Source organism: Saccopteryx leptura, chromosome 3 (assembly GCF_036850995.1).
Source record: "Saccopteryx leptura isolate mSacLep1 chromosome 3, mSacLep1_pri_phased_curated, whole genome shotgun sequence".
NCBI classification, from domain to species: Eukaryota; Metazoa; Chordata; class Mammalia; order Chiroptera; family Emballonuridae; genus Saccopteryx; species Saccopteryx leptura.
In genome coordinates, this window is record NC_089505.1 from 103,334,233 (window position 1) to 103,352,772 (window position 18,540).

The following is an 18,540-nucleotide window of genomic DNA, read 5'->3' on the forward strand; positions in this document are numbered from 1 at the left end:
AATTTAAGCCTTGGCCGGATGCTTGGTTGGTTGGAGCGTCATTTCAGAGCGCAGAGGTTGCCGGTTCAGTTCCTCTGTCAGGGCACACAGGAGCAGCTCAACATTTCTGTCTCTCCCTGCTTCTCTCTCAAAAATAAAAAACAAAAACACAGGCAATACTTAATGTGAATAGCCATATCACCTAGGTTCAAATCCCAGCACCATTATTCACTAGTTGTGAGACCTTAAGGAAATCAACCAACCCTCCTCTTCCACGGTTTCTCCCTCCATAATGTGGGGAGCATGTTATGAGGATATTAGCCAATGCACTTAGTGCAGCACTCAGCAAGTACCGCATATATTTACCTGATTATTCTAGCATGAATATAATGTATGTCAACCTCTATCAATGACAAGCAACCTCTACCATAAGTGTAAGGTATTATTTAGACAATTTAACACCAGTGTCTTCACTTCACACTCCCTCTGGTTACTGCCAAAAACTAGAGAGAATTGTCTATAATTTTTGCATCATTTCTCTCCTCCCAGTCTTTCTAATCTGGTCCAATTAAGTTTTCACCCACATAGACTATACCTAATTTGCTCTTGCCAATGTCATTAATGACCCTGTAAGGGAGGAAAATCTCTTCCTTCAACCATCTTAGGTTCTACATCTGGAGCCCTATAACATTTTTTTCCATTTTTTTCTTTTTATTGGTTCCATTTTCTCATCTGCACATTTTTTATGTATACATTGACTCAGAACTATTGATATTTTTATTCTATAACATGTGGGAAAATGTAACAAACTCATTTGGGATGCCAGATAGAACAAAAAATATAGGATGTACCATTAAATTTGAACTTTAGATAAACAATGAATACATTTTTATAAGCATATCTATGTAGTATTTGTGAAACATGAAAAGAATATAACTGTATCACAAGCAATTTAAAATAACGTGCTCGCCTGACCTGTGGTGGCGCAGTGGATAAAGCGTCAACTTGGAAACGCTGAGGTTGCTGGTTCAAAACCTTGGGCTTGCTTGGTCAAGGCACATATGGGAGTTGATGCTTCCTGCTCCTCCCCCCTTCTCTCTCTCTCTCTCTCTCTCTCTCTCCCCTCTCTATAATGAATAAATAAAATCTTAAAATAAAATAAAATAACGTGCTATTGTATTGTATTTTTTTCTTTTTATTTATGTTTTAATTGGATTTATTGGAGCGACACTGGTTAACACAATTATACAGGCTTCAGGTACCCAATTCTACAGCATATCTCTATACTGTATTGCGTGTTCACCTCCCCCAAGTCAAGTCTTTGTCCATCTTCATTCATCCCTTCCACTCCCTCCTCCACCTCCTCACCCCAGCAATCACCACATTGTTGCCCATGCTCATGAGTTTTCTGTCTTTTTTTTTTTCTCAATTGGAGCCCTATAAATTAGACTGGCCAAAAACAAATCAACAAGAGAAGAACAGAAGTTCATTAACATGCATGTCATGTACCCAGAGATGAGTGAGTGACTCAAAGATTTAGTTAGAACTTAGGCTTACATATAGCATCTTAACAAAGGAACAATAAATTTTTAGAGCCTGATCAGTGGTGGCACAGTGGGTGGAGCATTGACCTGGGATGCTGGGGTCCCAGGTTCCAAACCCTGAAGTCATCAGCTTAAGCATGGGCTCATTTGGCTTGAACATGGGCTCATCAGCTTAAGTGCAGGATCATCTACATGATCCCATAGTTGCTGGCTTGAGCAAGGGGTCACTGGCTTGGCTGGAGCCTGCTGGTCAAGGCGTGCATGAGAAGCAATCAATGAACAACTAAGAGTGCCACAACTATGAGTTGATGCTTCTTATCGCTCACCCTTCCTGTCTCTCCCTCTCCCTCTCTTCCTCTCTCTCTTTCTCTTGCTCTCTCAAATATTGATATAAATAAGTAAGAAAGGAAGGAAGGAAATAAATAAATAAATTTTTAGGGAAGTAACAAGACAAGAAAAAGGACCGGTATCTAGGGGTGACAAATTGAGGGAAGGCAAATATATGGGAAAATACTGGTAGATAAAAGCCAGTTAGTAAAGTTTTTCTATAGATTCCTCTGCTGCTGTCTCCAGGCTGATAAGAGTCTAAAGCTGTCTCTAGTGATTAACTTGTTGTTTCTGGTAGAGAGGAGAGGAGGGACACTTCTGTAAATTTGTGTTCTGCTTATATGCTAATAGGGGAAGGACAGAGAGCTTTATTCAGATCTACCTCTTCTCAACTGCCTTCAGCTCAAAATAATCCTTATGCCAAAATGACATGTTTTGGGTGGCACATTCTACTACTTTGTACCTCCATGTGAATCAAATGGTCATGTCTTATCCTGGCTAGGTAGCTCAGTTGGTTAGAACGTTGTCCCAATACACCAAGGTTGTGGGTTCAATCCCCAGTCAGGGCATATACAAGACTCAACCAATGAATGCATAAATGAGTGGAACAACAAATCAATGTTCTTCTCACTCTCTCTAAAATCAATAAATTAAAAAAAAAAAATTTAATGGTCATGTCTCAGTCCTTATCTTTCTTTACCTATTAGTAGCCTCAACACATTTGATCACTTTCTCCTTTTGTTTTGTTTTTGTTTGTGTACTTTCTCCTTAAAACACTCCTCAGCTGATCAAACCCTGCTCTCTCCTAGTTTCCCTCCCACTTGACTGGCTCTTCCTGTTCAGTCTACTGTTGCCAAATCCTTCCCCCTTTCTTCCTCCCTTTCAGTGACACCCTCTGAATGTTAGGGCCCCAGGCTTTAGTTCTCATTTTCATCTTCTATATCTATATTTACTGCCTGACTGGGTGGTGGCGCAGTGGATAGAGCGTCGGACTGGGATGCAGAAGACCCAGGTTCGAGACCCCGAGGTCGCCAGCTTGAGCGAGGGCTCATCTGGTTTGAGCAAAAGCTCACCAGCTTGAGCCCAAGGTCGCTGGCTCGAGCAAGGGGTTACTCGGTCTGCTGAAGGCCTGCAGTCAGACATGTATAAGAAGGCAATCAATGAACAATTAAGGTGTTGCAACACGCAACAAAAAACTAATGATTGATGCTTCTCATCTCTTCGTTCCTGTCTGTCTGTCCCTGTCTATCCCTCTCTCTGATTCTCTCTCTCTGTCTCTGTAAAAAAATAAATAAAAATCAGATATGTAAAGCCAGTAGTCACGGCCAGGGCCACCATCACAGCAACCGCCTGGCCAGTGCAGGTTTGCATTGGATTCGGACAGTCGGTAAAGAAACAATGGAGCCAAAAACTGGTGGGCCATAGTCTTTAATCCTAGCTTGCACCCGGCGGGCAAGTAAAAACACACACTGGGCTCCAAAACCCACTCACATTCAGTGCTCACAAAGCCACTGACTTATCCGAGTTTCCTAGAATCAAAGGTTTCTAGCTCACCAGCCTTATTCTCCTCAGTTCCTCATCTCCTTCCTTATCCCAGACACAAACTCTGCACAAACTGGCATCTCACTCAGTACTCCGCCATCTTGGCTGCTTCTCCTGGCCACATGGCCTCTTTCTGCTCTCTGCTCTGCTCCCTCTGCTCTCTCATGCTAATCATCCCAGGAACCAAGAGAGCAAGCTCCTGCTCCGTCCCCATTTTATAGTGTAGAAATCCAAACCCTTAATCCAATATACAAAACAGGGAAGTCTCTAATACAAAGTCACTTCTCTGAGGCATGATTGGATTGTACCGCCCTACATCAAAAAGGGTGAGAAAGGCTTAATCCCAAAACCAAGCCCCAGGCTACAAGGATTCTCAACACACATTAATATCACCTGGGCGAGGGCCTCACGTGGGCAGCACCATCTTTAACAAAGTGAGCATAATACATTTTATCTGCCCAACAATCCACCCCTATGCTCACTTTACTACCCATAATCTACATCACCCGCATCCCTGTACAAGGAAATTAGACACATTATACAAATTACAACATGACAACAGTTTCAACAATCACAAAGGTACACTTCACCAGTCTCTGAGCACTTTACCCAAAGCGCAAAATGTCCTCGGCCTACTTTCTAGCCATGGGAAAAGCTTCCCGGGGCAGGGGAGTGCTTCCAGCAAAGTCACCCCCACCTCCATCAGGGTATTTCACATTGTCCAAAATCCATAATCCGTAAGTCCATTCAACAAAAGAGTCAGTGCCCACTCCAGTCGAAGTCCAGGGAATCAGTCCACGCACATGGGGCGTCAGCCACCCCCCTCATTCCTGCCGTCCTCGCAGGTCTTACACTGTCCCAAAGAGGGGCACATGGCAATGGCAGTCAGCATTTCCATCTTGGCTCCGGAGAACATGTCCAGCCCTATGTCCCAAAATCGCAGACCTACCGGGGCTGTAGTAGGTGCTCCTTCCAGCTGCGCTTTCACCTTCTGGAGACTGCGGATTGCAACTCCAGTCCCAGGGTCAGCATCTGTTTCTCTTGCATTTGCTCCAGCTCCTTCCACTGCTCGGTTTGCAGGTCCCGGGCAGCCTCTTCCATAGAGCTCTCAGTTTCCTCATGCATGGGTATAAAAGTCAGCCAGCCTACGGTCCCCAAAAGGACAGCCATGGGGAACGATGACAGCAGCCAGTGCTCTACTATGCACATCAAAGTTGGCAGCTCCATACCGATCTCCGAATCCTGCCACAGACTACGCCAAATGTAAAGCCAGTAGTCACGGCCAGGGCCACCATCACAGCAACCGCCTGGCCAGTGCAGGTTCGCATTGGATTCGGACAGTCGGTAAAGAAACAATGGAGCCAAAAACTGGTGGGCCATAGTCTTTAATCCTAGCTTGCACCCGGCGGGCAAGTAAAAACACACACTGGGCTCCAAAACCCACTCACATTCAGTGCTCACAAAGCCACTGACTTATCCGAGTTTCCTAGAATCAAAGGTTTCTAGCTCACCAGCCTTATTCTCCTCAGTTCCTCATCTCCTTCCTTATCCCAGACACAAACTCTGCACAAACTGGCATCTCACTCAGCACTCCGCCATCTTGGCTGCTTCTCCTGGCCACATGGCCTCTTTCTGCTCTCTGCTCTGCTCCCTCTGCTCTCTCATGCTAATCATCCCAGGAACCAAGAGAGCAAGCTCCTGCTCCGTCCCCATTTTATAGTGTAGAAATCCAAACCCTTAATCCAATATACAAAACAGGGAAGTCTCTAATACAAAGTCACTTCTCTGAGGCATGATTGGATTGTACCGCCCTACATCAAAAAGGGTGAGAAAGGCTTAATCCCAAAACCAAGCCCCAGGCTACAAGGATTCTCAACACACATTAATATCACCTGGGCGAGGGCCTCACGTGGACAGCACCATCTTTAACAAAGTGAGCATAATACATTTTATCTGCCCAACAAGATATATCTGTATTTATTTATCTGATGATCTCATCCTTCGCTGTGGTTTCAAGCAACACTTATATACAGACAATGCATAATTTTTATCTTCTCTGCTCTAAAACTCAGACTACCACATCCAGCGATCACTCAGCATGTCCACCTGGTTGTCCAAGAGAAATCTCAGATTCAACATGTCCAAAACAGAACTCCAAGCCTCCCCACTCCCTCCTCAAGCCTGCTTCACCCACTGTCTTCTCAGCCCAGGGAACAATCCATATTCTACTTACTCAGGTAAAAAAATCTGAGTCATCTTTGACTCCTTTCCTTTCTTCCTTTCTTTTTAAAAATATATTTCAGGTGTAGGCCCTGGCCGGTTGGCTCAGCGGTAGAGTGTCGGCCTAGCGTGCGGAGGACCCGGGTTCGATTACCGGCCAGGGCACACAGGAGAAGCGCCCATTTGCTTCTCCACCCCCACCCCCTCCTTCCTCTCTGTCTCTCTCTTCCCCTCCCGCAGCCAAGGCTCCATTGGAGCAAAGATGGCCCGGGTGCTGGGGATGGCTCTGTGGCCTCTGCCTCAGGCGCTAGAGTGGCTCTGGTCGCAACATGGCGACGCCCAGGATGGGCAGAGCATCGCCCCCTGGTGGGCAGAGCATCGCCCCTGGTGGGCGTGCCGGGCGGATCCCGGCTGGGCGCATGCGGGAGTCTGTCTGACTGTCTCTCCCTGTTTCCAGCTTCAGAAAAACGAAAAAAAAAATAAATATATATATATATATATATATATATATATATATATATATTTCAGGTGTACAACATTATAATTTGACATCTCTACACACTACAAAGTAAAAGTCTAGTTACCATCCATCACCATACAATAACCCCCTTCACTCCTTTCACCCACATCCAAACACATTATCCTCTGGTAACCCCCATCTGTTCTCTCTATGCATTTGTTTCTGTCTTTTTTGTTTGTTTGCTTATTGTTCATTTGTTCTGGATTTCACATATGAGTGAAATCGTATGGAATTTTTCTTTCTCCTTCTGACTTATTTCATTAACATTATACACTCAAAGTCCATCCATTTTGTCACAAATGGCAAGATTTCATTATTTTTATGGCTGAGTAGTAGTCCATTGTATGTATGCACTACATTTATTTAGTGATGGACACTTAGGTTGTTTCTATATCTTAGCTGTTGAAAAAATGCTGCTGCCTGACCTGTGGTGGCGCAGTGGGTAAAGTGTCAACCTGGATATGTTGAGGTCGTCGGTTCGAAACTCTGGGCTTGCCTGGTCAAGGCACATATGGGAGTTGATGCTTCCAGCTCCTCCCCTCTTCTCTCTCTCTCTCTCTCTCTCTCTCCTCTCTCTCTCTCTCTCTCTCTCCCCCTCTCCTCTCTAAAATGAATAAATAAAAAAATAAAAATAAATAAAAAAAGAAAAAATGCTGCTATGGTCTGACTGGTGGTGGTGCAGTGAATAGAATGTCGACATGAGACGTTGAGGTCCCAGGTTCCAAACCCTAAGGTTGCTGCATCGCTTGAGCTTGGGCTCACCAGCTTGAGCGTGAGGTCACCAGCTTGAGCGTACGATCATTGACATAGCCCTGTTGATCACTGGCTTGAAGCCCAAAGTCACTGTCTTAAGCTCAAGGTCACTAGCTTGAGCAAGGAGTCATTGGCTTAGCTGGAGCCCCCTGGTCAAGAAATGTATGAGAAGCAATCAATGAACAACCCAAATGATGCAACTACAAGTTGATGCTTCTCATCTCTCTCCCTTCCTGTCTGTATGTCTCTCTTGCAAAATAATAATAATAATAATGCTATGAATATAAGAGTGCATATATTTTTTCTGAATTCTTTTATTTATTGATTTATGCATTTTAAAGAGGAGAGATAGAAAGAGAGAGAGAAAAAGAGAGAGAGAGAAGGGGGGGAGGACCAGAAACATCAACTCCCATATGTACCCTGACCAGGCAAGCCCAGGGCTTCGAACCAGCGACCTCAACGTTCCAGGTCAACACCTTATCTACTGCACCACCAAAGGTCAGGCACATATATTTTTTCAAATTAGTGTTTTAATATTTTTTATAAAAATGCCCAGAAGTGGATCATATGGTAGTTCTATTCTTAATTTGTTGAGGAATCTCCATACAGTTTTCTATAGTGGCTGCGCTAATTTACAATCCTACCAACAGTGCCCAAGGGTTATTTTTTTCCACATTCTCTCCAACACTAGCTGCATTTTCCTAATAATTAGTGATGTTGAACACCTTTTCATATGCCTGTTGGCCATCTGTATGTCTTCTTTGAAAAAATGTCTATTGAAATTCTTTGCCCATTTTTTTCCCCCAGAAAAGTTTTATTTATTTTTTATTTTTTTTAAATTTTCTGAAGTTGGAAACGGGGAGGCAGTCAGACAGACTCCCGCATGCGCCCGACCGGGATCCACCCGGCACACCCACCAGGGGGGGATGCTCTGCCCATCTGGGGCGTAGCTCTATCACAACCAGAGCCATTCTAGCGCCTGAGGCAGAGGCCACGGAGCCATCCTCAGCGCCCAGGCCAACTTTGCTCCAATGGAGCTTTGGCTGCGGGAGGGGAAGAGAGAGACAGAGAGGAAGGAGAGGGGAGGGGTGGAGAAGCAGATAGGCACTTCTCCTGTGTGCCCTGGCTGGGAATTGAACCTGGGACTTTTGCACGCCAGGCCGATGCTCTATCACTGAGCCAACCGGCCAGGGCGAAAAGCCGGGCGCTGAGGATGGCTCTGTGGCCTCTGCCTCAGGTGCTAGAATGGCTCTGGTTGCGATAGAGTGACACCCCAGATGGGCAGAGCATCGCCCCCTGGTGGGCGTGCAGGGTGGCTCCCCGTCGGGCGCATGCGGGAGTCTGTCTGACTGCCTCCCTGTTTCTGGCTTCAGAAGAATACAAAAAAAAGAGAAAAAAACCCCACATTTTTTTCCATTGATTTGGGGGGTGAAGAATGGGGAGAGAGAGGGAGAATCATCAACTCATTGTTCCACTTAGTTGTTCCATCTAGTTGTATAGTCATTGATTGCTTCTCACATGTGCCCAGAACTGGGGATCAAACCCACAACCTCAGGGTGTCGGGACAATACTCTATCCACTGAGCCATCTGGCCAGGGCTTTTTGCCCATTTTAAAATCAGGTTGCTTGTTTTTTATTGCTGAGTTGTATGAATTCTTTATATATTTTATTTATTAACCCCTTATTCGATGTATGCTTGTCAAATAGCTTCTTCCATACCGTAGGTTGCCTTTTCATTTTTTTTTTTTAAAGTTTGTTGGGGTTTTTTAAATTAATTAATTAATTAATTAATTAATTAATTTTTTACAGAGACAGAGAGTGAGTCAGAGAGAGGGATAGACAGGGACAGACAGACAGGAACGGAGAGAGATGAGAAGCATCAATCATTAGTTTTTCATTGCGCGTTGCAACACCTTAGTTGTTCATTGATTGCTTTCTCATATGTACCTTGACCGTGGGCCTTCACCAGACCGAGTAACCCCTTGCTCGAGCCAGCGACCTTGGGTTCAAACTGGTGGGCTTTTCCTCAAACCAGATGAGCCCTCACTCAAGCTGGTGATCTTGGGGTCTTAAACCCGGGTCCTCTGCATCCCAGTCCGACGCTCTATCCACTGCGCCACCGCCTGGTCAGGCGCCTTTTCATTTTGATGTTGTTGATTGTGCAGAAGCTTTTTAGTTTGATGTAGTCCCACCTGTTTGAATTTGCCTGATTCCTTTGCCTTTGCATGACTTCTTTTTTTTTTCATATCAGTTCTCAGCAAATATTATCAATTTCATCTTTGAAATATATCCAGAATCCAACCATTTCTTACCATCTCCCCTGCTACCACTCTGGTTCAAGCCACCACCATTTCTTGCCCAGCTTATTATAATATCCTTTGAGCAGTCTCCTCTCAACAAGGCATCCAGAGGGATCTCTCTACCCTAAGTCAAATGCCGCCTGACCAGGCAGTGGCGCAGTGGATAGAGCGTCAGACTGGGATACGGAGGACCCAGGTTCGAGACCCCAAGGTCGCCAGCTTGAGTGCGGGCTCATCTGGTTTGAGCAAAGCTCACCAGCTTGGACCCAAGGTTGCTGGCTCGAGCAAGGGGTTACTCGGTCTGCTGAAGGCCCGCGGTCAAGGCACATATGAAAAAGCAATCAATGAACAACTAAGGTGTCGCAACGAAAATCTGATGATTGATGCTTCTCATCTCTCTCTGTTCCTGACTGTCTATCCCTCTCCCTGTCTCTGTGAAAGAAAAAAAAAGTCAAATGCTGTCACCCCCTGCTCTCAGACCCCTCCAAGTTCCTTATTATGACTTATAAGGCTCCACCCAATCTAGCCCCCACATTGCTCGGGTGTCATCTCAGACTCTTTTCCCATTATTCCCTCTGCTTTAGCCACACTGGCTTCGTTGCTATTTATTTTTCAGACACTTGGGGCTTAGTACTTCCCCAGAGCCCCCCCCCCTTTTTTTTTTGTATTTTTCCAAAGTTGGAAACAGGGAGGCAGTCAGACAGACTCACGCATGCGCCCAACCGGGATCCACCCGGCATGCCTACCAGGGGGTGATGCTCTGCCCATCTGGGCTGTTGCTCTGTTGCAACCAGAGCCATTCTAGCGCCTGAGGCAGAGGCCGTAGAGCCATCCTCAGTGCCCTGGCCAACTTTGCTCGAATGGAGCCTTGGCTGCGGGAGGGGAAGAGAGAGACAGAGGGGAATGAGAGGGGGAGGGGTGGAGAAGCAGATGGGTGCTTCTCCTGTGTGCCCTGGCTGGGAATTGAACCTGGCCAGGGCCTCCCCAGAGCCTTTAACCTTGCTGTTCCCTCTGCCTGGAATGCAGTGACCCCTAGATATCTGGGTGTTTCCTCTTTTACTTTCTTAGGAAGTATTATCTCTCAGTGAGGCCTTCCCTTACCCCCTTCCCTCACCCCTCTATCAAATGTAATACCCCCACCCCACACTTTCTTTTTCCTTTCCTTTTTTATTTTTCTCTATAGCTTTTTCACTGCCTGACATACTACATATTTTTTTATGGCCTGTCTTACCCTCAATAGAACATAAGCTTCACAACAGCAGGGATTCAAAGCAGAGAGTACAATGGTTGGTAGGACAGACTTGGAGCCAGGCTGCCTGAATTTGAATGCTGTCTCTACCACTGCCTAGCCTTGTGACCCTAGGCAAGGAGCTTAACCTCACTGTACCTCAGTGTCTTTATCTGTAAGATTGGGGTGATAGAATCTATGTCATAAGGTTACTATGAAGATTAAACAAGTTAATGCATGTCAAGGTCTTACAATTACACCTGCTATAGAGTAAATGCTACATGTGCTTGCTATTATTATTACAGAATGCTTGGCTCATAGTAAGTCCTCCACAATTATTAGCTTTTACTGTTTTGTGTCCTGTATCCTCATCACTGAGTGAAGCACTTGGCGTATAATAAGTCATTCAAGAATAATCTGTTACACTTGAAACAATGTTAACACAATACATAAAAATAAAAAAAGAATGATCTGTAGATGAATGAATTATATGTATACATAAACAATAAATAGTATTTTTGAGTGTCTTTTAAAATTATATTAATGCCGTCTCACTCAATTTCTATAATGTTAACACTTTATATTACTGTGATAGATTTGTTAAAACTAAGAAGCCAGCCTGGCCTGTGGTGGTGCAGTAGACAGAGCGTCGACCTGGAATGCTGAGGTCCCAGATTTGAGACCCTGGCTTGCCTGGCTAAGGCACACACGAGAAGCAACCAATGAACAACTAAACTGGAGCAACTATGCTTCATACTTCTTGCTCTCCCCTCTCCTCTTTCTGTAAAAATAAGTAAAATTTTGGAAAAAAGAAACTAAGAAGACAATATTAGCTTACTACTATTAATTGAACTCCAGATTTTATTCAGATTTCATCAATTTCATTTTCCCAGGATACTCTGTTGCATTTAGTCCTCATTTCTTCTTAGTTGCCTCTAGTCTGGGACAGCTTCTCAGTCTTTCCTTGTTCCTGTAAGATCGGCCGAAGGAGGACACCCAAGTTCAGGTAAGTTTAGTAGGGAGTCATCTGCTGGGCTAATTCCTAAGGTGGAGGTCAGCAACCAGTTCTCTAACAGGTAGGGTTAAATAGGGGATTTGTGGGGTGGGGGTAGAGGGGTGGGAGGTGAGGGGGAGGATTAACTGTAAGTAAACTAGGGGAACCTTCCAAACCTGGGTGAGTCAATCCGGATGCTTGGTGGGAGGTGATCTGGAATGTCTAGCTTTTTAATGCCCCTTCGTCTACTCAAGGGGAGAAGGGGTCATGGCCTCTGCCTGCAACTCTATCAGTTCCTATGACCGTGATCGTCTTAAGGAGCAGTAGTCAGGTATTTTGCAGAATGTCCCTCAACTTGGACTTATTTGATGTTTCCTCCTGACTTGACTGGAGTTACGGGTTTAGAGGAAGAACAGCACAGAGGTGAAGTGCCCTTCTCATCACATTCTCTCAGGGGGCAAATGCTACCCTCATGGCTTATTACTGGTGATGTTATTATTACCTTTGAACACTTGGTTAATGTGGTGTTTCCAGGTTTCCCCACTGTAAAGTTAATATTTTTTCTCTTTCCCTACTCTATTCTTTGGAGGTGGTATCTAATCATTTTAATTTGCATTTTCCTGCTGTTCAGAGTTCTTCTTATGGGAATTGCCTGTTCGTGTCCTTTGCCTATGTTTCAACTTGTTTGCTTGTCTTTAGTTCTTACTGGTTTCTAGGTGTTACTTATATATAAATTATAATTATTTTCTCCCAGGGAGTCATTTAATATTTTAATTTTGTTTATAATGCCTTTTGTCATGTAAAAGATTTTTATTTTAATTTAATCATACTTACATATTATTGCCTTTATTCTTTGTGCTTTTTAACAACCTTTGAGCACCCAGCCATGACTCAGCAATTCCCTACTAACCAACCACTGGCTCTAGTGACTTATTCACATTACCCCTTTGCCTAAATGCCTTTCCTCCCTTTCCCTTCTAGGTAAGCTCTTACTCATCTTTAATGCCATAAACCAAATGAAACCTCCACTGAAAAGCCCTCCCTAATTCCCAAGGTAGAATTAGGTTGTTGCTCTCTTCACATGCTCCCACATATGGACCCTATCTTGTTTTTGTTTTGTTTTTAATTTTTATTGATTTTAGCAAGAGAGAAAGAGAGAGAGAGAGAGAGAAAAAGAGAGGAGAAAAGAACATCGATCTGTTCTTGCATGTGCCCCAACCGGGGATGGAACAGGCAACTTCTACACTCAGGACGATGCTCCAACCAACTGAACTATCTGTCCAGGGCTGGACCCTATCTTTATAACAGCACATATTACATGCTATTATTTTGCTCTTTGCTTAATTATTTTTGTGTCTCCTGTCCCACTAGATTATTATTACTTGAGGAAACACCATGTAAGTCATCTCTGTAACCAAGCACTGGGCATGGTGCTGTCAATGTTTATTGGATAAATGGGTAAGGCTGCCCATTTATCCAATGTATCAGTAGTCTAGTCTGCAGACTTTTTGCTCTAGTGACCCCTTTAAGATTTTTTTTAAAAACTCTGCACATCCTCTGTATTTGTGAAGATTTCAGCAGGAGACAAATGGCACACTCAAATTAAGACAATTCAAGAAGGTTATATATATAAAGGGGCTAATTTAGAAGGTGTGGTCAAGGTATCCAGAAATTACAAGGGATCACACAGGGAGCTGGGACGGCAGCAGCCAGGCTGCTACCACACGATTTCTCTGCCTTAAGAGGAGCATTAACTTTCTGTCCAGGGACAGAGTCAGACTGACCAGACTTCCAGAGTTGGAAACCAGGGGAATAGAGACACTGACCTCACTTTCTTCCCTCCCTCAGGCTCCTGTCAAGACTCCCCACTGGCCAAAGCCAAGCGAGGCTGGAAGACCCATCCAAGTCAGCCAACCAGGGGAGAGTCAGGAAGGACCAAGGCAGAGACTGGCTCTGCAGGACTACAGACTGGATGTCTGGCATATTTTTAAATTGGCAGCTGAAATATATATCTTTATAAAGAATATACTGCCTAGTATATTGTAAATAATAATATTTTAAATAAAACTGTTCCATCACCCACTGAATACACTGTAAGTATCATTGTGATTTTTTTCTTTTTTAAAAAAGGTTTTTAATGTTTATTTTATTGATTTTAGAGAGAGAGAGAGAGAAACAGGAACATAGATTTGTTCCTGTATGTGCCTTGACTAGGGATCCAACCGGCAACCTCTGTACTTCAAGACAATGCTCTAACCAATTGAGCCATCTGATCAGGGCAGTATCATTGTGATTTGATACTCCCATTCATTTCAAGAGAATACTGGAGGCGCTCTCCCTCCAGGGAGCATGCCAGCTCCTTTCCCTTCCCCCTTCCCCTCTTATTTCCCCATCCTCCCACCCGCCCCCAGCCCCCCACCCCCCAGTGCATCTCCTTAACTCAAAGGGTCTTCAAGAGAGAGACTTGCAGCCAGGGGAGCAGTGGGCAGCAGTAGCTCCCCCAGGCTAACTCCCTCACCTTGTCTCCAAGACTCCCTGTAAAGCCAGTGGCCAGGGCTACCATCATCAAAGCAGCCCAGCCCATGCAGGTTCGCATTGGATTCTGACAGTCGGTTAAGAAACAATGGAGCCAAAAACTGATAGGCCATTTTCTTTAATCCTAGCTTGCACCCTGCGGGCAAGTAAAAATACACACTGGGCTCCAAAACCCACTCACATTCAGTGCTCACAAAGCTACTGACTTATCCGAGTTTCCTAGAATCAAAGGTTTCTAGCTCACCAGACTTATTCTCCTCTGTTCCTCATCTCCTTCCTTCTCCCTGCACAAACTGCACAAACTGGCTTCTCACTCAACACTCCACCATCTTGGCTGCTCCTCCTGGCCTCTTCCACGTTGCCCTTCTCTGCTTTCTCCTCTCTAATCATCCCAGGAACCAAGAGAGCCAGCTCCTATTCTGCCCCTATTTTATAGTGTAGCTTCACAACCTTTAATCCAATATACAAAACAGGGAAGTCTCTAATACAAAGTCACTTCTCCGAGTCATGATGGGATTGTACCACCCCACATCAAAAAGGGTGGGAAAGGCTTAATCCCAAAACCAAGCCCCAGGCTACAAAGATCCTGCCTGCCCACAGAGACACACATTAATTTCACCTGGGCAACGCCATCTTTAACAAAGTGAGCATAATATATTTTATCTGCCCAACAATCCACCCCTATGCTCACTTTACTATTCACAATCTACATCACCGGCATCCCCGTGCAAGGAAATTAGGCACATTACACAAATTACAACAACATGGCAAATCATACAATTTCAACAATTACAAAGGTACACTTCACCAGTCTCTGAGCACTTTGCCCAAAACACAAAATGTCCTCGGCCTTCTTTCTAGCCATGGGAAAAGCTTCCCGGGGCAGGGGAGTGCTTCTAGGAAAGCCACCCCCCACCCCCATCAGGGTATTTCACATTGTCTAAAATCCGTAATCCGTAAGTCCATCCAACAAAGGAGCCAATGCCCACTCCGGTCGTAGTCCAGGAAATCAGTCCGTGCACATGAGACCTCAGCCACCCCCCTCATTCCTGCCATCCTGGCAGGTCTTACCTGCCCACAGAGACACACATTAATTTCAGAGACACACATTAATTTCCAAAGAGGAGCACATGGCAATGGTAGTCAGCATTTCCATCTCTGCTCCGGACATGTCCAGCCCTATGTCCCAAAATCGCAGACCTACCAGGGCCGTAGTAGGTGCTCCTTCCAGCTGCACTCTCATTTTATGGAGACTGCAGATTGCAACTCCAGCCCAATTCTCCTCATCCTCCAAAGAGGAACTGAAAACACCAGCTCCCACTGCTGGGCTTGCAGCCCCGGACCTGGCCTCAGCTTCAGCTCAGCCTCAGCCTCAGCCCCGGTCTCAGCCTCCTGCCGCTGCTGGCTCTCCACAACATTCACGGCAATCTGCAACTCATGAACCTGTGAATCCTCCTCCAGCAGCTGCTCCATTTCCAGGCGAATGTTGCAAACCTGGTCGGCCTCCTCCTCCAGCATTTCCTCCAGCTCCAGGGTCAGCATCGGTTTCTCCTGCGTTTGCTCCAGCTCCTTCCACTGCTCGGCTTGCAGGCCCCGGGCAGCTTCTTCCACAGAGCTCTCAGTTTCCTCGCGCATGGCTATAAAAGTCAGCCAGCCTACAATCCCCAAAAGGACAGCCATGGGGAACCCTAACACTAGCCAGTCCTCTACTCCACCACTCAAAGGCTCCTTGCCGATCTGTATCGAATCCTACCACAGACTACGCCAAATGTAAAGCCAGCAGCCAGGGCCACTATCACAGCAGCCTCCTGGCCCATGCAGGTTCGCATTGGATTCGGACAGTCGATAAAGAAACAATGGAGCCAAAAGCTGATGGGCCATTTTCTTTAATTCTAGCTTGCACCCGGCGGGCAAGTAAAAATACACACTGGGCTCCAAAACCCACTCACATTCAGTGCTCACAAAGCTACTGACTTATCCGAGTTTCCTAGAATCAAAGGTTTCTAGCTCACCAGACTTATTCTCCTCTGTTCCTCATCTCCTTCCTTCTCCCTGCACAAACTGCACAAACTGGCTTCTCACTCAACACTCCGCCATCTTGGCTGCTCCTCCTGGCCTCTTCCACGTTGCCCTTCTCTGCTTTCTCCTCTCTAATCATCCCAGGAACCAAGAGAGCCAGCTCCTATTCTGCCCCTATTTTATAGTGTAGCTTCACAATCTTTAATCCAATATACAAAACAGGGAAGTCTCTAATACAAAGTCACTTCTCCGAGTCATGATGGGATTGTACCACCCCACATCAAAAAGGGTGGGAAAGGCTTAATCCCAAAACCAAGCCCCAGGCTACAAAGATCCTGCCTGCCCACAGAGACACACATTAATTTCACCTGGGCAACGCCATCTTTAACAAAGTGAGCATAATATATTTTATCTGCCCAATACTCCCTTTCTCTGCTCATTTATTTTTTCCTTCTTTTTTATTTTAGAGAGAGAGGAAGGGAGAGAGAGAAAGACAGGAACATCGATCTGTTCCTGTATGTGCCCTGACTGGGGATTCTCCGCTCATTTCTTTCCCATTAGGTTTCTAGAGAGCTAAAGCAGCCCCGCCCAGGCTCTCTCCTGTTGCTTGTCTATTCCAGGCCCAGGGAAGTCTTTCACAGTCCCCAGCTCTGATAAACTTACTCTAAAAAAAGAAAGAAAGGAAAGAAGGTAGGAAGGTAAGAAGGAAGGGAGGGAAGGGGAGGGGAAGGAAGGGAAGGGAAGGGAAGGGAAGGGAAGGGAAGGGAAGGGTGGGGAGAGGTAGGGGAGGGGAGAGGTAGGGGAGGGGAGGGAGGGGAGGGGAGGGGTAGGGGAGGGGAGAGGTAGGGGAGGGGAGAGGTAGGGGAGGGGAGGGGTAGGGGAGGGGAGGGAGGGGAGGGGTAGGGGAGGGGAGGGGAGGGGAGAGAGGGAGGGAGGGAGGAAGGGAGGAAGAGAGGAAGAGAGAAAGAAAAGAAAATTCTGGGCCACTTTCCCTCTCCAGAGAACACCCACGCCTTTCTCTTCCTTCTCTTCTTCCCCCAGGCGCATTACCTTTAGCCTTCTTTTGCCTCTGTAACTTGTTTCCTGAGCCTATTTCTTCTGAATCTCACTTCTTTCTCCCTATGACTTTCTAAATAAACTTTCTCTTATTAAAAAAAAAGAGAGAGAGAGAATATTTGGCTGAATAGCTTGGTTGGTTAGAGCATCATTCTGAAGTACAGAAGTTGCCAGTTTAATCCCCGGTTAGGGCACATACAGGAATTGATGTTTGTCTCTCTCTTTCTCTCTCTCTCTCCCTTCCTCTCTCACTAAAAAAAAAAAAAAAAAAAAAAGTGAGCCTGATTGGTGGTGGTGCAGTGGACAGAGCATTGACCTGGGATGCTGAGGTCCCAGGTTTGAAACCCCAAGGTTGCTGGCTTGAGCACGGGTTTATCTGTCTTGAGTGCAGGCTCACCCGCTTGAGCCTAAAGGTCACTGGCTTAAGCAGGGGGTCACTAATTCAGCTAGAATTCCCCGGTCAAGGCACTTTTGAGAAGCAATCAATGAACAACTGAAATGCCGCAACTATGAGTTGATGCTTCTCATCTCTCTCTCTCTCTGTCTATTTGCCTGTGTCTCTCTCAAAATAATAGTAAATTTAAAAATACTGGAACAAGCTCTACTTTGACAGACAGAAATGCTACATTGTTATATTTTTCTTCTTAAATGTATGGTTACATTTTGCTTCGTCTCACAGAAAGTCCTAAGAAGATAAATTTTATGCTTGAAAGCCTATTATTGATTATCTAAATCATACTTCAACAGAAATTTTTAGATAAAATTGAAACTAGTATTATTATTATGTTAGTAAACAATTTATTAAAGCAATATAGCATATTCTTTTGATAAGTGATTATTAAGCAGAGAGTAGCCCTGGCTGGATAGCTGGTTGGTTAGAGCATCATCCAGAAGCAAAGAGGTTGCCGGTTCGATCTCTGATCATGGCACATACAGGAACAGATTGATGTTCCTGTCTCTCTCTCTCTAAAATCAATAAATTAAAAAAAATTTAATAAAGACTAAAATGAAATCAGAGATGCATCTCTTACTGAAATATTTTGCGATCAGTTCATATATTTATGGATAAATATTACTTTTTCCTGGAATGAGACTAGATTTGGCATTGATTTTATATCTTTTTTTTTTTAATAAATAGAATCCCTGAGAAACCATGTTCACACAAATAACTAGATGAGAATGGAGGAAGTTTTGTTACAATAATGTCAATTATTTTAATTCCTTTTGAGTTAGAAGCCATAAAATCACAAAGTGACCTATCATCAAAAGTTATTTTTAATGACAACAAAATTAGAAACTTTTTCAACTTTACTGAAAGCAAAGAACTAGCAACTGCCAACTTGCAAAATGCTTTATTGTCCAGTCAGAACCAGCTTTGGTTGGTGCCCTGCAGGTTTTTACCCCTGCAGTGATGCTGTGGGTGAAACCTTGAGTTGGAGAAGCCTTTGTAAAGTGTGAGCAGGGGAGGTGGGGAAGGAGAAGAAAGACCTGCACTTCAGCATGTAGTCTCCTGAAGACGGGTC

General features: G+C 44.9%; 1 protein-coding gene across 2 annotated transcripts in view; it reads right to left on the bottom strand.

Moving 5' to 3' along the window:
* The window catches only part of KDF1 (keratinocyte differentiation factor 1), a 339,326-nt gene that overhangs the window by 182,362 nt on the left and 138,424 nt on the right, over positions 1 to 18,540 (bottom strand). The window lies entirely within an intron of this gene.